Here is a 22,448-nt window from a genome sequence, read left to right on the forward strand (position 1 = left end):
TTCTGAGTATTTCATAAAATCTGACAATATAATCTCTGACTTAAGAAACCCAAAACTGTGGGCGCTTTTTCTGCTTGTCTGTATTCTACTCAGCTCTGAATTCTTTTTCATGTATCATCCAATGAACTGTTACAAAGCTACATATAGTTAAAATCTTGTAACTATGTGGTTAACTGTGCAATATGAGTTTCTAAAAAAAAAAAAAAAAAAAAAAAAAGGGCATTTTTGTTCCTTGCACAAATGCCATCTCATAGATTTCCCAGCATAGCTGTCACAAAATAAACAGAAGACAGGACTGGAAACAATCCAGCAAACAATAAAGTTTAGACTCTTAACCTGATGAATTTCAAGAGAGTTTGTCTTTTAGGTTTTTGTTTGGTTGTTTTTTTCTTCAGTGAAAGAAGCAAACACAACACTTTAGGGAAGATTTATATTCATGATTTCACTTAGGATTTCCAAAGAACTCTTAACTTTCTAGATTTGGGGAGTCAGCTTTTTCAAATTATTATTACAACATAGGAGGAGCTGTGCATCTACAATCCCACTAAGAGTTAGTCCTGTTAGGACTAACAAGATCACACTCCTTTACCATTTACTTCTCTTACTAACTTACTCCCTGATCAGCCACAAATTCTTGCACAGTTTCTTCTCAGCTGGATTGTGCACTTTTCTAGGGATGTGATGATCATCCACAGACTTTTGGATCTGAGGAAGTTCTGACAAAGGGATACATCCTTCTAAGTAGGAAGTATTGTCAGCTGAATTCCTTCCCTACCTATAACGTAGAGCAGAAAAAAACCATAAAACTATCTTACCCTTTTCAACGTGGCACCCAAATCATATTGGCAAGCCCAAGTACAGACACACAGAATTGAAAAGGTCCAGCAGGAGGAAAAAGGGATCACAATGACAATAATCTATACAGATGACAGCATTTTGGAAAAATAGGAGGACAGAATTAGCCTGGCCAAAACAAGTGTTCCTCCCTCCCAGTCCTCCAGGGACACACAGCATCTGACAGAACAGCAAAGGACCCTTTTACCAGCTCCCCACCAAACCAGGGGTAGGAAGCCCAGCAAACAGAAATCATGTACAGCACAAGTGTTTCTTTAAGATGCCCACTGAAGTGCTACAGAAACTCAAGAGACAATGTTTTTCAAATGGAAGTACAGTATAACTTTCAAAGACAATAACTAAATATTCAATGCACAAAGCTGCTCATTAGCAGAGGAGAGAATCCCACTGGTCTCTCAGACTGATGGGACTCCATTTGTCACAGAGTAGTAGCTCAGATACTCCCGAGTTCTTACCTCAGAAAAGACAAACTCACAAGGAGGACTAAACATCCTGCTCCTGAACAGACAGTTCTAAAGGGGAAGGGAAACAGGCCATTGGGGATAAAAAAAAGATTAATAAAAGGTACTTCTGCTTTCTTGAAAGTCCAACTGTGCATTTCTCTTGTCACGTGTAATGAGTGTCAGCGTGTGAGTGTCAGTGTGCAGGTGTTGGACAAGAGTCTAACCTGAGAAGGAAGATTTCTTTCTGACCAAGAAACAGGAATTAATTTGGTGTGGGTGAAGGTAAGGAAGCATGAGACTTAATTTGAAAATAGCCTGACATTCAAAATGTTTTCTACTTCATGATAAAAACCTGCCAAAAAAACATTCAGTCCCGTTGTTGGATCTTTTTGCATCAGGTCCTTCAGTGAAAGAACTTTCTTTATTCCTTAGCTTCTATATTTTACCTTTTTGAATGGGTTTCAAGGTAGAGCAGGTAAAACTAATAAAAAGCAGTGTGGGAAGGCAATAGCAGTGCACTCAGTCAACAGATCACCATAACCTTTTAAACCCTAAATCATTTTGGAATCTAAGACAAGTGCATAAAGGGACAGCAGCATGAAACAACAGATAGGTTACACAAATCATGGGAAAAGCCAAGCAAGGGGGTCATAGTAGGCTCAAAATCAACAAAAAGCCCAAAGAATGAATGCAGTCAGTGAGTGATTGCAGATGTTTCTAAAAACATTTGGAAGGTGTGAAAGGAGTGGAAGCCAATTTCAGTGGAGGTGAGGTTCCCAGTAGTTAAAGATCTCCTGAAAAGTAGTTGATTTCTGACCTTGGTAAGAAAAAGAAGTTTGGCAAACTAACCCATTTTTTAAATTAGGGTGGTCAGCAACATAGTTGAGACTTCTAATCACCAAAAAGGTTGGGGAGGGACAGGAGGGGGTAGTTGATTTTAATGCATTATTATCCCCAGGGTCTCTCTGTATGGGCAAACGAAAGCTGTAATGACCCACTGCATAAATTAAATCTCTCAAAGACATAGTACAATAGAAGATTGATGCATAAAGACTGGGCATAAAATAGCAGGAGAGCTGCAAGGCCATAACCACCACATCTTGCTATGACATTACAGATTTGGGGAGCTTAACATCTTGTTTGGAAGCTATTGCTCAAGGAAAGACTTTTAAACCTGTATATTAAAACTAATGAGCTAAACAGGCCATGCATTAAAAAACTAAAATCTGGTGTCATTCTTGGAAGAGTGAAGACAAGTATGATCATTTTTTGCTCCCCTGAATGTTGAATTACAGTGATTAGATTCTTCTACAAGCTGCATTAATTTGTTATTTGCATGGAAACAGTGTAATAGGAAAACATTTTCCACATTAGTGCAACAGACAGCTTTTATGCCTGAGCTCTATAAAGAATAAATTTGCAATTTTCCAGAAAGAAGTAAGGTAATGAATAACAGGAATTCCAGTGTGGGAATACTACTTCTCTGTACAGTAGCCATTTCAATTAAATATACAAGATTTGAGACTACAGCATTTTCATTGCTGTCTCCTAAGAGGCATTGGTTTGCTTCAGCCATGGGGTCAGGTATTTTCAAATAATGTAAGAACAAGTTAAATTTTAATAATCAGTAAAGACAGTGAGGTCCCAAAAGAAGACTTAGTAGAAACAGGCTGACATACAGAAATATGCTAAAATAGGCATAAATGACTCATGATTCATATCCCATATTCTTGAACATGTTCAGATCTAGAGTGTGGATATTTTTTCGTGTTTTAATCCACTAGTACTTGCCACTTCTATTTACCAAGAGCACTAATGAGGACTCTTTTTTCCTGCTGCAAAAATCTCACTATATTTTTTTCACAATTAAGGAAGGGATAGACATAGCTAAAAGCCAAAATTAAGGATAATGGCTCAGAGCCCAATATGGTATTTTATCAGTTTCAGCGAGGGATGAATTTCACACATTTTTTTCTATTTTGTTAGCAAATAAATAGGCAGGCTACTGCTGTTTCCTGTGACCAGGAAAGCTGCTGAAGTGTTCACACTAAGTTCTTTAGAAGTATCTGCTGCTACAGCAGGTGATTAAATCCAAAACTTGTAATTTTTTTTCTTAAGATTTTCTTAGATGGCAGACATCACTGTTTACTACTTTCTAGAAACTTCTGATTTTTTTTCCAATTAATTTTTAATAACTTTAACATAAAACAGTGCTTAAAAAGATAATGGTTCAATATTGAGATCCAAAGAGCTTTCCACAAACACAATGTCCTGCATCATTAACCTGCTGTCACTGAAGGCAGCCAAACCACCCTGCTGCAGGACTTCCTCCCTTTTTCAATTAACATCAGTGGGCTACAGTTAGTATTTTTATTGGTTTAGCTCTCTGAATGTAGAATTGTATGCTAATTGTAAATGGTGGGGAAAAAAAGGAGAGAAAAAAAAAACCCTTGAAAGGCTACTGAACATCAGGATAAAGCAAAAAGAAACAGCTTTTATAAAACTAATATTTGTATCCCTATAGTGTTAATTATGCCCCGAATTTTAAGGAGATTTTAAATTGCCTCTTTCAACAGATGTTCTCCTAAAAGAATGGCTTATTGGGAAATGACAGGTCTTTGTCAAAGCTTACCCAGTGGAATACAAAAATTAGTACCAACTAACTATAGCCCCAAGTATTACAAACTCTCTATTCTCAACAACAATATGACACCTCCATTAGCAGAGAGTTTACTAATTGTATATATATATATGTAAGGTATCTTAAACAGCTATAAAGCAACAGCTGGTTCAACACCACTGATGCAGTTGATACACTTCCCTCTTCAGAGCTGGTCCTAGTGAAATCAGTCATACTTAGGAAGTGGTTTGATGACAGGAAAAACCCCCAAAAATACCAAAACTCATTGAAACCCCTAGAGATACACTAGAAATCTGCCCTCAGGCTGCCTCTTCCCTTCCTCCATCTTCCAAATTATAGGACAATTTTCAAAAAGTGATCAAATATCAGTCTACTTCTGATAGTTTTGAATATTTAAATGCCAGAAAAAACATCCCCAAACAAAACCAAAAAACTCCACCAATGAACAACAACCAACCTCGGATTTTTTTGAATGCAATGCTATATTTTGGATGTTTGAAGCAATAATAGAAAAAAATACCATAAAGCAGATTTCAGATGAGCAGATGAAAATACACCAAAATCCTAATAACTGGACCCCGAATGAGAAATTGGTTGTTATGGTATAAATCAAATTTAATCAAAACTATGAGAATCCTGGATATTAATTCTGACAATCCATTTCTCACATTGTGGGTTAAACCTGAAATTGTTCCACCAGATAAATTTGAACAGTTTTGTGTAGTTTCCACACGAAGTAACCCACCTACAATTAATCCCAGTTGCTATTGCTACGGAGTGCAACTCTTTGGGCATTTAGATCTATCTGCTTCTTTTTAGTACCAGTGACTTCCTACCTATTTGGCACTCATCCTTAGAATATAATAGGTTTGGTACTGCCTTTTTCATTTTCGAATTCATGGTTGCTTGGTGGTCTTAATTTTCTCAGGGTATTCAAAGATGACAGATTAATCGCTGGTTCTTTGCAACTATGTGGGCAGATCTTTAATGGAGCTCATTAGTTTATATTAGTGAACAGCATACTGAGATGTGCAAGCTGTTCCTAGAGGACAACACTTCTACTGCTAAAGTTTTTAAAATAAAATAAACCAAAATTTAAATCCTCAATTCTATGATCAAATACCAATTAGGTCAATTTATACGAATTAAAAACAAAGTAAATTAATTATTCATTATAAACATTAAAGAAAATTCCAAAGTGTGTTTTGGTGGTACAGTGGGGTTTTTTTCTACCAGAGTCAGCTGTCCTTAATATCAGAAAAAGGGAATCTTTTGAGATTTCCCAAGCATACCTTGTACATCTGTTTATCATCTAGGATACCCAGTAATACAACAGGCTGCCACTCAACCCAGCAGAGAATTCTGTGGTGTCTCCTATCATAAAAAGCCCTGAGCTAGAACTGGATTACGAAAAAAAAAAATAACAATCACAACATTAAATGCAAGTTTAGCTTGGCACTCCACCAAAAAAACCCGGGACATTTCTATTAACATGGTACACATAAAAGGATTTCATTTTACACAAAACATTTTTTATTTAACTTTACTGGACTTTTTTCCAGCACCTGCTTAGGTTTCCAGGTAACCACGAAGCTTAATAAACCTGTACAGTGATAATTAAACACTGTAAATAATTTATCTGCCTAATCTCCCTAACTGGTCTTTTATTCCTTTGTAGAAGAGTGATCCTTGCTGGCTTTCTGAATAAGGTTTGCAAAATAAGTGCAGCGAGGAGTGGTAGCGTAAAGTGGATTTGCTCTCAATAATGTATGAAGCCACATGCTGGGTAGAGGAATCCTCACAAAAGTGGCACCACAGCAATCTGTTCCTTTCATCTGCAGCCAGCATTTAAAGTGAAGGTGTTGCTCCGAATCAAAAGCACAATCAGTCATTTGTGAGCAGATGTCCTTCACACGGCAGGCAGCGCTTTTTCAAAAACAGAGCCGAACAAATGCACTGCTGTGAGACAAGTTCCCCTGCCCATTAAGGAAAGAACACAGTATATATTAATTTAGCAGGTTGTTGAATGTTTTAAAGTAGGATTTATGAAGCGGAAAAAGCATGTGGCGAAACAAAATGGCTTTCAAACTAAAATATGAAAAACCTCCTCTAGTTATTCATTTGCAAAATGCAAGAGTCCGAGGCTCACGACAATAGTTTATGCAGGAAATAAGATGAAATGTGAGCTGGGTGATTTTCCACACTACACTCAGATTATTAACTAAAAGAGGCCATTAATTTGATAATATGTTCGTGATGGCAAGATTGCAAGCATATGAATTCTGTGTTCATGTTTGTTGACAGAATTTAAGATTAAATCAAAGTGAACATTGTTTAAAGCTGTTGGGACTCTACACCACTCAGCAGAGTAAACCTGAGAGCTGCTAAGAAAGTGAGTTCTGACACTTTTGATTAAATAGATTTTCCTAGTTCCCTCTGCATGTACCAACCTTCTTTGGAGAGCATTTCTTTTTCTACTAAAAAAACCTTCTGGATGTGGTCCATGAACACTGTGGTAGACAAAGATTCACACAGACTCCTGTGTGAGCCAGGCTACAATCTTTGTTATGAAAGTTACAGTGGTTGCTCTTCCCATTTTTGGAGCACACTCCTATTATATGCATTAAAATATAGAATATAAAATAACATGCAAAACCTTTAATCCCTACTCATAATAATTTCAATTTCCAAATTGAACCACTACAACTACCTGCCAGTTACAGCAATTTCAGCAACACAGACCTTTCAAAAGCAATATGTTATCAAAGGAAGGCATTCCAGCCAAACCTATCTGCAATCACTAAGAGGCAGCTACATCCTTTAAGTGTATTTCTTTCATTAACATCTATTGGTTACGTCGTTCTTCTGTCTCTTTTTCATGGTCCTCTTCTCAGAAGGAGAAGCAAGCTACAATACATGCACCATAATTTTAGCCACAGCTTCCCCTGCCTGCCCACCTGCAGTCCCCCCAGTCCCACCTGCAGCCACAGCCAGTCTCTGTGCAACACCCTCCCACCCATCACCCCTGGATGTGAAGCCTAAAAGCTTCCTGCACCTTTCTCTTCCTTCTTTCCTCTCATTTCCCATCACACGGCTTACAAACACATCAATATTTACAATTACTTTATCCACATTAAATAAACACGCAGAGTTTTTGCTGCCCACACAGAAAAAGGTTTGATTCCTTCTTGCAGAAACATGCTATTACTAGCAGTATAATTATTATAAGGCATACTGTAATTTAAACCTGAATCTGTTTATATATGCATGATTATTATACCAGGAGTCATTTGTGGAGAGCACACAGATAAAAATGCAGCTAATAACTCTTACTGTAATGATTAATCAATTTATGAATATATTATTTAAACTAATAGTTCAGGTAGGGTATCTTAAACAAGTTACAGAGTACATCGACCAATTCAAATACCAGCTACTAGATCAATAAGAAACTCTAAGTAACTCTAGGGAATAGGTACACTTGCATAAGAAACTGTGAATTTTTAAAATCCCTCTATTGGGAGAACAACCTCATCAAAAATAATTGCTTTAGGCCATTATCTTTGGATTTTTGGCAAACTGTATGGTAAACCAGAAACTGAAATCACAATATGACACTGCATAACAAACTATTTTTATATATTAATTTTTTTCTTTAATCTAGTCAAAGGAAAATAAATACCCGATACATCTGTTCAGCTTTTCAACTCATTAGTATTTAAACTGCAACATGGTTCATGTGACCCATGAACACACTCTAAAGACTATGCCCTAGACACAATATCAATGAAATATATTTATTTATAAACATAAAATATTTTTCTCCTAAAATTTACAAGGGGAAAAAAAAAAAGGAAAGAAAGAACTTTAAGACAAATGTTTTTAAAGCAAAATTAGAAGGAAAAAAAAAAAGCCAACCAGCAGTAAACCCAGGCAAAAAATTAAACAAACAAGTATCTAGTCAAACCTGGCAGTTTAGCTTGTTGGCAAGCACCATGAAAAGGTCTCTGTACTTGATTTAGTACTTTTTAAAATCTGAATACATGACTTTAATCTCTCAAAGAAGGATTTTTAATTAAAGGTACCAAGTGCAAATTCACTAAGTAAGCCGCTGCCCTGCTCTGCCTCTGATGCTAAAGGTGTGCTTTATCTCCGTTTCAAGTGATACTGCATTTTAAAAATTAATTAGTAGCTTGCAAGAACAGCCACACATTATTGAGTAAGTACCAGCATTTAAGTGTAACAGATGAAATATTGGTAAGCAATGCAGACCACAGTATAAGTATGTGAAGGGGGTCATAGGCTAATCCCTATTGATTTTCCAAGTATGCGTACAGCACCGCTGGGAAAGGCCAGTTCTGTTGGCAATCAGCTAGCACAAATACATTATAAATCTTACTGTCCACCTTCACTGATCAGTGTCACTTACTTCCTCCACTAAAGACCAGGAGGAAACTACAACAAATCCACCGACAAACAACGAGGAGAGGATTTTTAGACCCTTTCTCCTAACGCGGAATTTCAGAGCGCTTGCGATGCACATAATGTGAACCAGAAACGAGTTTTGAGGAGTGATATGGTACATGTAATGACTGTTCAGAGAAATAATCCACAAGGAAACTGTTGGACCACATAGAGGAGGAACACAAATAATGATGAACAATTCATTCACATTAATCTTACAAACAAACATGAAAATCTGGAGCAAGCACATTTGCCTGTTGACGGAGGGAACTGAAAGACATGAATTTCCCAAAGTTGAGGATGATATTGCCCTAGCAGAGAAGGAGCCAGCAGGTTGCTGTCTAGAGCTATGCACCATAACCACCTTTTAGTGAAAGATTCACAACACTGCAGAAGAAATAAGCAGGGTCCAGATGGATCCCAGCAGCAGCAAAGAGCTCCAGTGGCCATAAGGTAACTCCTGTATGGAGCACTTAAGAGGGGAAACAGTGGGCTCAAACACACAAATGAGGTACTAAAAAGCATAAAATACAACTTATTTCATGTCATTGTTACCACTTTCAGAATGCATTTCTCCATGGAAGGGTTGCTAAGCACTGGAACTGGTTGCCCAGGGAGGTGGTGGAGTCACCATCCCTGGAGGTGTTCAAGAAACAACTGGATGTGGCACTTAGTGCTCTGGTCTAGTTGATGAGGTGGTGTTTGGTCAAAGGTTGGACTAGGTGATCTTTGAGGTCTTTTCCAAGCTAAATGAATCTGTGATTCTGTGATCTCAGCAGGTACGTGAAATGAGACTGATAGGCTGATCCAGAAATAATTAGCGCTTACATAAAGGAATACAGGAGCTTTAAAGCAAATACTTACTAATTGGAGGAGCTGATATAGTTAAACACAGTTTGGTTAGGTTCAGATCAGTCAGAAAATTGTATTTAAACTGGTTCTGTACTAACTAAGCAAAGAGCAAAAATCAAGTTGCACTGATTACTCAAGAGATGAGATATTCTGAAACAAATGGGGAAGGAGATTGTGCTACAATTGACAACTCCAAAGTAGCTGCACACACTTTATCACAGGGAATACAACATGCAATTCACCACTGCCTTAAACATAACATTTAGCAGTTCTCTTTGTTGAAAGTGGGAAAAAAAACCCCCAAACATCAGCTTCCCCTGCAAATCTGGAACACTCCTGAATATAACTTCTATGGTATTGGCTTCTGCTGAAAAGCCAGCCTACGTTCACTGTCGGTGCAGATTGTGTTTGTAGAAAGCAGAATATGAAACAAGCTCAAAATTTCCATTTAAAATATCATTTAATGGAATTTTAAACTGTCTAAGAAGATGGATACACTGTGTTTGTTTTCTCCATTAATGATCTATAAAAAGAATGGAATAGACCATAAATACAGTACTTTTTTTGCAACACCCTTTACTAAAAATGCTACTCCTTGTGTTTATCATTTATATCCTCATACACAACCTCAAAATTGATTACACTTTAAACCATACATAACTTGCTGTGTTTTTCATTTTGAGTCATATTGCAAACATTTTTATAACTCTGCTAATATATTCCATACCTTGTATTCTTATTGATTATGAATAGTTCCTAAGCAGATTTTACTGCTTTTCAAATAAAAAATGTTAGGTATTTTAAAAGAAGTGAAAATAGTATTACAACTCGTATACTTTTCTTCCTTGTGATAATTCTAATATAAAAATTGTTAGCAAGAATATTTGCAGACTATCATTTTTCACATTTTAAACTCAAGAAATGAAATGGGAACAGCTATTAATATAAGGTACTTCCTAGGCTCTATTTTTTTTCTTTACTCAAATCTCTATTTAAGCTGCTAGGCTGAATCCATAATCATTTTGAACACTTAAAAAAAGTAATATACTAAAGGAGTGTCCATATAAAACATCATGGGTTTATATCAGGTATACATTATCTTTCCTAATTACTATTGCAGTTTGCAGACTGAAATACAATTTATATTTAGGATACGATTTTGCTATTAATTATCAAATTGAAAAAATAAAATCTTGCATTATAAATTCTCTCTTGGAAATTAATGTTATTCTTTTTTTTCCATAATCCTATCACACAAGCAATAAGTGCATTGCAGCATGAACACTTTAATTTTTCCAGTTAGTTTTGAGCAAGCCCAGAGGTGAGGTTTAATAAGGATCAATGGCACTTTATCTGGGACAGGGCCACTTCACAGCATGCAAATTACACAGTAACACTTAAAAAAAGAAATAGATTTAATTAAAAAAAAAAAAAAAGTAGAACCACAGGCTCTGGAAATTCAATTAAAGGATTTATGCAAAGGTTTGCTAGGTTTTTATATGCAGTTACTGCTTATATAATGAGCTTTTCATATTAAAAATCAATAGGTAATCTAGAGTAGAAGATCATCCCCTTAAATACATTTTTGAAATCAATTTGAAAAATAGTCCATCAACTGCTGTGACTACTCTTGCTGCTTCGATTAGACTAAGAGCAATATTTAGATTGTAAGACGTGCTATGGAATACCTATGCTTGGATTTTGCTTTCAAGTGTTCTTATACCTTTAAGTGCCCAAGCTAATCATACAGTAATTCAAGTCTGTGTACAATGGATAAATAATTAATTTCATTACTAGCAAGGGCATAAATGTCCTGAAATATGTGAAAAGGCGAGGCACCTAATAGCACAATCTGACAATATCCTGAATATATGCAAAAACCTACACCAAGGAATGTCTTTGCTATCCTTCTCCTCAGCCTACCTGCCATTTAGCACACAGAGATAAATATTTCTGTTTATAACTTATTAAAGTCACCAGCTAAGGAAGCAATTAGCCTAACACTTGTCTGAAGTGCAACTTTCACACATCATGAATTTAAAGATGGATCAGGTCCTGTGTCCTTCAGGTTTAATCTAATTTGCCAAGATGCTGTAGTGATATAAGATCATTATACTCAAGACCAAATATCCTAGTTAATATTCAGTACTTATCACAAATTCCCACCTCACACGAGCAAGCGCACCCTCGGAACGAAGGGAGATGGACCCACTGCATCAGCACTTCATTGGCACCTGACTAACCAATGGCACAGAGTCTGGAAATGTTCTCAGGTGAACACTGCAAAGCACTCAGTGCCCTTTTCCTCAACAAACAGGACCAAAACAGTGAGAGTTCCCAAATGCAAAGAATCCAAGGGATTCACTGGCAGCACAGGCTGTTGGTGTTGTTGCAGCATGAGAGTCCCCACACAACAGAGGATAAACAGCACTCCTTCCTTGCACGAGTAGAATTTTCACATCTGTTCCCATCTGTCTGTAGTTATTTCCATTTCAGTCCTTAATTTACCACCAGGCTGTTAAACATGTATTTTAGCCACTGGGAAATTCTTGGACTAAAACATTCTCCTGTAATAGGCTTGTACATAATGCTAAGGCACAGTTTCAGATGCTCAGGAAACGTAGATTCTAATAAATAGGTTCTAAATAATGAAATAAAGAGGAAGAAAGAGCACTCGTTATTTCACACATTCAGATGATAGGGAGGGAGAAATCTTTGTTCCTCTTGTTGGTCATACATTCATATATATATATATATTCACATATATGTTTCGTTATCTTAATTTAATACTGCAGAAGAAACATAATTCCTTTATAAAAGGTTTGGAAAATGGTTCTGGCGTAGAGCTTCAATACATGAAACAAAGCAGAATGACAACCATGAGAGTCAGGGATTAGACAAAATTTTCTCTATCTCTAACATGCTCTGCCAAGCAAAGCATTTCAGCTATGAAATATCCTCAGAGGCAAATACATTACAGGAAAGTTTCAGAGAGAGAAGAAAAATAAATAGCAGCTGAAAAGCAACTAACAGTTTTCAGTTAAAATGACAATATTTAACAATGAAACTACACTGTTTAGAAAGTGAATTTAGCAATAGTTTCCCTGTTAAAAGTTCATATTGCTTAAAGCTGCCTCACCAGTAACACTCAAAATTTCTGCTTCAGTACTTCACTCTTTCCACCCATCCTGCAGCACTGCAGAACAGCACAGAGCTGAAGCACAGCCTGCAAGAACAAACACCCTCACTGTCATTTCTCTATTAAGTCAGTTAAATATCTTCATAAGCATGCTCTGAAGCACATTTCTTTATTGGATTTCAATTGTTTCTTAAAAGAAAAATCTCAAAGGAATCAAAGAAAAATGTTTGCTTACTCTCATTTCAAAAGAAATGTGGATCCAGCCTAGTGCAGCTATCTTTTTCGATAGGTTTGGAACAAAGACGTTAATGAACAGTAGCTTTATTTTAATCTTTCTTCCTCCTCACTGAATTTCTCACACGCACCATATTTTTCTACACTTTTGCATTTTAAACACAGTGTAAGTACATGAGGGGATCAAAGAGTTTCAGATGAATCTGAAGAGTTATAGCAAGGGTAACGAGGGTCCTTAGTTTCTAATGACAGAAGCATATGCTCTCAACTTTCTAAACTGCATCCAACTGAGCCATTTATCAAGGCCTGAAACTTTTTCATTATTTAAAGCACTACGACAGCTTTCCACTTGATGCCTTGGAAGTACACAATAATAGAGACTCTATATAGTCATTAATTATAATATCAGCTGGTTGATGGACTTACTGTACTTGCTGCTTGGTGATTTCATTTTTAATTGCAGCAGGTGGTGTGGAAATAAAGTGATGTACTGACACACGGTCACCTCAATAGTGTTTTCCTTTTTTATGTATGGATAAATGCAACTTGGTTTTTTTGAAAATTCCTTCTGTTTTATATCCCACTGCATACAGTAGCTGCAAGGAAAAATGAGCACACAGAACACACTGAAAATGAGATGCTGGTAGAAGACACATTGTCCCTATCTTTTTTCTTTCCAAATATTTAAGATACTGGGTTCCCCCCACACACTCTGTAAAGATTCACAATTTCCAAACACAGCTGTCATAAATAACAGTCATAGCTTCATATTATGTGCAAGTTCTTTCTTCTAATTTTTGATCTTAAGAAAGTATTTGGATAAGCAGCCACTTTTGAACTCCACAAACCTAAAAACAAAGATGCAGTTAAGCAGAATTAAACTTGAGCTCTATTAAATTCTATGACCATTCTACAAACGAGTGTGTGATATTCTAAATGGTGCATTCTACTTTTCCTTCTGTTTTGGAATTAGTTCTATATGCTCCATTGCTCTAGTAATTTACTAACCCATATATCCATAGATTTTTGCAATTTAAAGATTAAGACAGCAATAGTGTGAGCTGATTTATCCTTTTGTTGTCTTCAGACTGCAGTACTATATGCTTTCGAATAGTCTTCACTGTTCCTATGATAGTCCACTCTTAAAAGTGTATTTTCCTCCTCTGTAATGTTTTCATTTCATTAATCTCTAATTTAACAGATTAGATAACTATTACAGGAGATTTTGCTGCTATAGGCTTTCCATGAGATTGATAGGTAATAAAAAGTGGTGTTTCCTAATGGCCACAGACATCCATCTTCTACATAAATCAGCAAACTCCCTTAAGAATCCCTTATATCCAAGTCATAGATCAATTGTACTCAAGCCTCATTACAACACACACACACTCTGTTCTCTGAAATAAGGTTGTGCTGCCTTAGCTCAAAACTACATTAAATGTAATTAATACAACTGTGATGTAAATGGACACAGCATTAAAATGTATGTCCCCAAGGACAAAAGGTCGGGAAGGCAGCTCTATGCACTGTCATGCACGGCACACATGACTAGGGAAAATTTTAGCACACTTCCTAGCTTAGGATTTATAGTGGTTACTCCATAAAATCGTGAGGCTACAGTAGCAGGAGCAGGGAGCCAACTTTGCCAGCACACTCCTGCAGCTGGATACTGGTTCTTCTCTAAAGGAAGATGCCGCCTTGTATATCCTCTCTTAACGTGATGTTAACTCCCACCTTCAAAAAAAGCTACACAAACATCATTAGAACTCCAAAACTTCAACAGAAAGGACATTTATCATAAATATTGAACATAGAGAAAAATCCGAGGTGATGAGAATTGCTAGTCTGTACATTAGGTGAAAGGTAGGTGGCTTCCAACAGTTTAGTGCTTTATTTGTCTAAATATTGCCTTCCAATGGGACTTGGAAGGGAATGCTGTAGAAAGAAGAAAACAGTAAAGAAAAAGGGACTGTGTTGTTAAATATAATATTTTATTTAGTGGATTGATTTCCAGAATGGGCTGGGATGACTTCTGGAAAGCAAATAATAGAATTGGAGCTCATAATCAGAGGCATTCTATCCATAAAGCAACCTGGGAATCATTGCTATGAGGTATTTATTATCTGAAATACATAACATACATAAATTTATTCTTGAAATGGCCTAATTTTTCTGATCTCACCTTCTTAGGAAGATATCCTGCATCCTCCTTTTAATCCACTTTGTACATCACTACTACAGTGGCCTTTCTGTATGTTCAAGGCAGGAAAGCAGGTCTGGGTTGGTTAATAATATAACTGAGGCATGCAAATATGCAAACAAACCCTTGAGCCAAACTGTTCTCATGCATGTCAAGATTCTCAGCACTGATGAGGGAACAGTATTTGGCACCTTTTGCTCACAAGCAAAGAATTTCAAGAGATTGAGTTCTCCATGTCCTGAGTGCCTGCTCTTTCCTACTGCAAGCTTCAAATCTACAAAGGGCAGAGCAACCACATTTCTCACACTGTAGGACCACCCCTTGTTATTCCTAACACAAAATAAAGGCAAAAATAACTACAATAATAAGCTTGGAATTTGTCCACGTTCATTCTTTCATCGTTTGGCTTCATTGTTCCTTTCTCTCTCCTTGTCATTTCGGCTTCTTTCTGGTTTTGTGGAATCTTAGCCCAGAGTACAAATAATGCAATGCAACCCAAACAGCACGCTCCATATGCATCATAAACATGAACATTTCAATAGACTTCACATTAACTACCTATTAGACATTGCACCAATTTTGCCAGCTAGTTTGTTGCTTTCTTTGTGCTGGCTTACTCTTCTGTCATCTCCCATAAAAGAATTCAGACATTTCTACAAGGGTACCAAGCAGTAACACTGTATTACATTCTCACGTGCTGTTGTGTGCTACACAGATGTAAGAATTATTAACAATGAGCTGAGACCCAACAGTGTCATATGATCCAAATGCAAACCCTCAAGGACATTTATTTCCTCCATTTCAGTGGGTAATTGAGCCTCTAAGCCACCCACCAAGATTACACTTGTAAAAAGACTTAACCATTTGTGCCTTAAAAACAGTTATACTGCAAAAATGTTTTTGCATCTATGAATATGAAAACTAGTAAGACAGTCTGCAAAATGGAACTGTTGTATACTGAATCACCAAATCCAAAATGTGGTTGCCCCCACTAAAATGAAGTAAAAAACCCAAACCTTACAAACCAATCCATAAATGAGTAATATTAGCAACAGTCTAATTAACACAAAACATGGCTTTTAGATTCACACAGTATTAAAGAAGACATCCTTTCCAGTGCCTCATTTTTGCACTGGACATGATTCCTAACAGGTGTATCATAGTTGAAAGATAGTATAAAAACACCTACCCTACAAGAGCTTTGTTGCTCTGTCCCCTGCCATGAATGGAAGAAGGGGAAACAAGTGTAGTGTTGGTTTTCCTTTTGAAGACAATCTCCTTTAAAGCTGAAGGAAGGTTAGGCAGTTACAGAAATCATGCAACACACATTTCTCATTAAAAAAAAAAGCCTCCGGAAGCTCAGCTATCACTTTGAAAGGAGTTGCTGAGTTTTTTAAATACATAAAAAAGGTCTTGCAAACAACTTCTGAAGACTAATTCAGAATCTTTTGATCCTCAGTAAGAGCAAAGCAGATTGCCTGATAAGTGTACATGCTGCCCTGGCAGAAATACACACAATGGGAAGGGTGTGTATCATAAAATTACCTTCACACCGACTGTCTGCCACCCCCAGAGTAACAAGCAACTGCTGTCCGTTACAATCCCAAGTCAGAAATTGTTAAAACTAAGATTATATTGCACCATAATTACAGAAAAGTGAGGAGCAAACCAAAAATGAGGATGTATCTCAATCAATACCAGCAAGAAATTAAGCAAAATAAGACAATTCAATCATCTATATTATAAAATGTTTCCACTGTCAGGAATTATTTTGCCTGCCACACATACAGCCTCTGAGAAAAGATGAAGTGCACTTCATGAAACCACGATCATCCCTTTTCCATTTAAAAGTCACATGAACTGACTCTCACAGAACCATGAGGAAAACATGACCTGTTGGGATGGGGCAAGCCAAGGTAGTTCTGTTCCCCAAGTGTATTTTTTAAACCTCAAAATACTGTGGAAAGTACACACTGCTCCCCAGAGAAATTATTCAGCATGGCTTTCCTAATCTACCAGTTTACTTCCATAGATTTATGATCTATATTGTCATTATTAATATAGTCATTAACATAATCCAAATACATCAAGTCATCAGGGATTGGTGAGAAAAGCACAGACATTTGGAAACAGAATGAGAGTAGAAAAAATCTCTAAATTAACATTCCCAGCAACCCAAAATAAAGCGTTGCTTTATTTCAGAATCAATACAATTTGAATATGCTTTGGGGTTTTGGTTTTTTTTTCTTTTGTTTCCTAAAATAGCTCACATACACAAGGCAACATCCTGATTAACTGATTAACAAATATAGACAGAGAACTCACATTGCTGTGCTTCTCTGGGAAACTAAGAGTTTCAGTTTAGCAATGTCTGCGTCGAGCTTTTATCAGCACTAATTTCAATGAAAAAAATGGTCATAAAATTCTGAACAGAGGGAAAACAGACCTTAATTAAGCAAAGTGTTATCTCTTTCTATTATAATGAAAGCAAAGTTACAGTTATATTTTTACCAAGATTTTTTCCCACTTAATGAAGACATTATCCGTGAGTTTTCAAAGTCACTTTACAAAAGAGCATTCAAGAGACATTAAAGTCAGCTTAAACTAAAAAGTCTTTTTGAAGTCAATAAACAATAAAAAGAACAATGAAAAGACAGCCTTTGATCTCTTCTTACTCTAAAGTCTTTAATTTCTGTTTTAATCTACTAGATGCATTAAGTCTTGTTTTCAAATATTTTTCATCTGCAAAGTACAGTGAGCCTGCCTTTATTTTTTTTTATTCATATATATTCTTACTGTATTAATGTACACTTCTCACTACCAAGGATGGGTGTCATCAGGAATGCTCTCCCACCAAAATAATCAGCAAAAAGTTTTAAAATTATTTTTCATTCTCTTCTCTTTTTAAAATTTCTTTAAAAAGGAAGGAAAAAATGCAAAAGGAAAAAGAAAATAGCATCTTCAGCTTTGAAATTTTTGAGATCAAAGGCTATAATGCACATAGATTTTTTTTTCAAAGGATAAATTATTAATAACGTGGGTGAACACACAGTGGTCAATACATGGGCGAACACATACTTGTCAATAAACATGGTCAAAGAACTGTAAGTTAAGAGCATCTCTCTGCAGCCAATTACAGCTTATCTGACTTGATTGTTTTCTAGAAATTCTAAGTTAGTCACTGGATTTTTAATAGAGCCTTAAAACCCCTTTTTAGCCAAGCTGCAAAACCCGGGTAAGCTCTTGACCAGGTTCAGCAGCTCAGCATTTCCTCAGCAGTGCAGGCCATGGGTGGAAACAGGAAAATACAAAATTGCAATGAATGAAGGAAAGTGCAAAGGCAGAGCCAGCCATTAATTCCCACTGTGCCACTAATTTCTTCCAGGTCTCTAATACAACTCCAGCTAGAAGGGTAAAAACTCTCTCTCCATATGTTTTCACCCTCGACACCTACACAACCTTCCTCAATTCCTTCTGTATTAATAAGTGTATCCTTCTGGTATTTGCACACCTTCAGGAACACGGGATTATTTCTGGACTGAGACAGAAAGGAGAACCATATCCTCCCCTTCAGGCCCAGGTTACTGCATCGAATCATCCATTCTGCCTTCCAAATATTTCCTTCACATTTCCTCACCTCCATTTGTTGCTGAAGTTGCCAGGTTTTGCTGATGACTTTTGTCAGAGAACAGTTTTAGAAGTATTTATTTCACAGAGACCACTGAATATCTGACAAATGTGAGATCTTAGTGGTTCATTTCTAGCGTGGGATATGACCGGGAACACCAAACCACTGGGCTCTGAATTTTGCCAGTATAAGAATGTTATCATTTTTCACACAATAAATTTAATTTTGATTCAAAGAAAACTAAATTCTCTGGGACAGATCTTCTTTAAGAAAGAAAACAATCATGCAGAAATTTAAGCTGTCTTTTTCTTACATCAAGTTAAGCAAAAAGACTAAAATTTTCACTTTGCTTGTGGCAGATATACTTAATAAAAAGATTCAGACTGAGAGCACTTTACTACATTCAGACTAGCCTTTTATTGATTTGGATGTGCTATGAACCACATTATCTAATCTACAATAAGCCATTTACCAAGTGCAATGATCTATGGGCTAAAAGGCTTAGATTTTTAGTTCCATTGTAGACTTTTTGATGAAATGGTAGATCAGCAGAGAATAATACTATAATAAGATTGTGAGGGACAGAAGTGTCAATATTAGGAAATTAGAAAGTTTGGCTTACTGTTTTAAATCCTCTTGCTGTTCATTTAAAAGCCCAATATCTCTTTTTCCAGACAAATTGTGTCTGTATATTTTACAGGAGTCCCAGATGACATCCCACAGGGTGTCAAGTTCACAGGGGTTCAAGGGCTCATGCAACTGAAAATATTTTTATTTTTCAAAAATAAAATCATCCATCTGTGCACATGACAACTATTTGGTGGTGCATGTGCTATAATTATACAAGGAGACAAGTTATCACAGGTCTCCTTCCTGTTGCTGTTTGCCAAGATCCAAGTTACATCTGCTGCACAGGAGATTTTAAAACAGATTTGAGGCATTTTGCACCAGAAACTTTTCTTTACTTATATGCACACAGCCCAGAACACAAGCCTGAGATCCCAACTGGGCTTGTGACTTACACATAAACCAAAGTGGATAAACTCTCCCACAATGTCATCTCTGCCTCCCCTCTAATTCTCAGCTTTGACCATTTCTGTACATGGGAATTCTCCAGCTGCCATACAATAAGAAAATTAATGGTCTTGAGATTTCTATGGCATTATCTCCTGTTCTGTGTTTAGCTAGGAAAGAACTAGACATGTGAGATCTGCTTCATTATTTTCCAATATTACTTTTTGATTGAAATAGGTAATGCTGGACTTCTCAACAATGTATACCGTAACTTCCTTCTCAAATAACCAACTCTTGCAAAGATAATTTCTTTCTGAAAATGGTTGGTTTTGGCTAACTTGGACTCAGAGGTCTATGAAAAGCACAACAGAGCAATAAAGATTCCCAGTACCATAGGCATGATCAGAATCACATCTCAGGTTAGCAAAGACAACAAAATAAACAAGTCAGTGGCCTTCAGTAGACAGAAATAAAAGCCACTATTTAGCGCTAATTAAGTGAAAGCCAAAGCATTTTTTATTATATTATTTCATCTATAGTTCCACAGCAAATTTTACTGCATCATTTCTGAGCAGGACTGACAGGTTACACGCCGAAGCAGATGTACTGAAGACATTAATGTCACTTTAAAGCAAGTCAAGTTTTGATGTTCTTATATTTTTGTCGTGCTGCAACTATTAGGATGCGTTGCCTGATTTATTTTTTTTTTGAAAATGAAAAAAATTTTTAAAAAAAGGAAGTGCTACTACCTCAGGCTCCCGTGTAACTTTCCAACAACCGACGCCAACTCTCACATAAGCCAGTTTGTATTAAGACATTATTGCACCTTTCCGGTTCTAATCGCCAATTATGACTCTATTAGTCCTATTTGGCAGTTCATCTGCTCCTGCATCAGCTAAGGGGGACTTGGAGACGGACCTCTGATCTTCGTGTTTCCGCTCCAGTGAGTGCTCAGCACAGCGGCTGTCACGCCGAGACGTTGAGGAGGGAAGGCATTGCCTTTTCCGAGATAACTACACCTGACCTTACAACAATTTACTAAGGAAATACCTGCCTAATGGCAGCGTGAGTGCAGTTTCTTTTACACTCACCACGTTGCTGCAAATTAGAGACAACAGGATAAATCTATGACCAGCTCACCAGACACTTCATTAAATCACTGTTCCCTCGCCTTGTAGAGCACTAATAGAATCACAGCCCTCGTTAGCTACTGAATAAAAGATCAATCACATTCTTTGAGAGCTCTTGCTACCAGCTTCCAGAGGAAACAAGGAAAAAAAAAGAAGACATATTTAGGATCATCAGTAAGATTCTGAATGGCCTCACTGCAAGTTGGTTAAATTACCTTTTCCACAACTGACTCTGGCTGTAATACTCTGAGGAACTTGTTAAGTCTGCTTTCAAAAGCTGCTATCTAATATATGACTACCAGGCCCTGGTCAAAAGTTCATAATGTGCATATGTAAAAAGGTACTAAATTGCCTGAGGGCTAAAACCAGAGGAGTTTAATTGCAGCAAAATGCTGAAAATGGTCTGTTGAGGGTCTTTCTATTGGGATACTGCTGGCACTGGCTGATTGAAGTACAGCACATAAAAGCCTTACAACAATATTTCCTTAAATGCAGTTGAAATTGCGAGCACTTGCTAGTGCATATATGGTGTGCCAAGAGGAGAAAAAAAAAGGAAAAAAAGAGAACCTCCTCTAAAACAAACAAAGATTTAAGGATTGATATAATTCATAATTTCAAAGCGTGTGGATAAAAGGAAGAATTAAACAACAATCACTATCTGTCAGTATAAGTCATGTTATATGCTCCACATGTTATGGTGGGAAATGTAACTAAAATGTAAACATATTTAATTGGCACCCATTAAGATTCACTGCAGTGAAAACGGGAAAACAGCCTCCATCAATCCATTCATGACCACACTTGGAAATTTTAGAAACAGTGACCTATGAGACTGCAAATTCCCCCTGAAATCCAATGACTTGTCTGTAGTAATTTGAGAATCACTCCTCTAGTTATTGACACTATAAACAAAAAACAAAAAAAAAGGAAAAAATAAAACATTTTTCTCTGAATCCATTCAAAATATACTTTTTATTTTGAAAAAGAAAATAACAATATAAACTGCAATAATGAATGAATCCAACATTAAAGCCTTCCTGAGAAGTGAACATGACTGCTCTGAGATTGGGGTCTGGGAAGGTATAGAAAAGACACAAATGCAGGTAAATATGGGAAAAGTCATCAATGTCCAGCACCATCTGTATGATTTTGAAAGGCAAATATTCACCTGTGTACAGACGATCTGTTGCCACTACTTTCTAGATTAACAAGGCAAAAATGTTATCTACAGCCCATATTTTGTTCATCTACAGCACGTGTTGTCTTTGGGTATGTCATGGCTGAGAAAATTATCGACAGCTTCGCATAAAGGTTTTAGTTTAAATGCCTATAAAAGGTTTTAAAATACCTCATCTCGTACTCTCAAAGACAACATAAAGTGGTCCAGGCAACTTTTTTTATTTGTGCTTGACTGAATATAATACAGTAGATAAAATAGCCTTTAGCCAGCCATCACTGTAAAGTGGGAAGTGAGCACAGTATTGGTAGCACTGACTTTGCCATTTTCAGTTGGTATCAGCTAACATTTACAGCAAAATCACAGTCTTGGGCAAAAAACACAGACAAGGTAACAGCAACGTGGTCAAAAGCATGAGAATCAGCAAAGACTTCAAATCATTTCAAGAGACCTCCACTTTCAGTCTTAGAAAACCCACATACCAATATGCTGCAGTAGCTTTGCAGCTTGTCTCTGTGAGAAGACAGGTAATAACTAGTTCTGCCAAGAAACAAAGTAACTCATTTCTGTTTACTCATGACATCTTGACAAAACCAGAATAAATGCATTTCCCAGAAAACCTTTATTTTAGTGTCAATAAGAGTGCAGAAAATAATATTTTTACATTTATG

The 22,448-nt window shown here is 36.7% G+C and overlaps 1 protein-coding gene across 2 annotated transcripts in view; it reads right to left on the reverse strand.

Moving 5' to 3' along the window:
- Window positions 1-22,448, reverse strand: part of WWOX (WW domain containing oxidoreductase) — a 494,815-nt gene that overhangs the window by 336,843 nt on the left and 135,524 nt on the right. The window lies entirely within an intron of this gene.

This window comes from Corapipo altera, unplaced genomic scaffold, assembly GCF_003945725.1.
Source record: "Corapipo altera isolate COAL_440 unplaced genomic scaffold, ASM394572v1 62, whole genome shotgun sequence".
Taxonomy (NCBI): Eukaryota; Metazoa; Chordata; class Aves; order Passeriformes; family Pipridae; genus Corapipo; species Corapipo altera.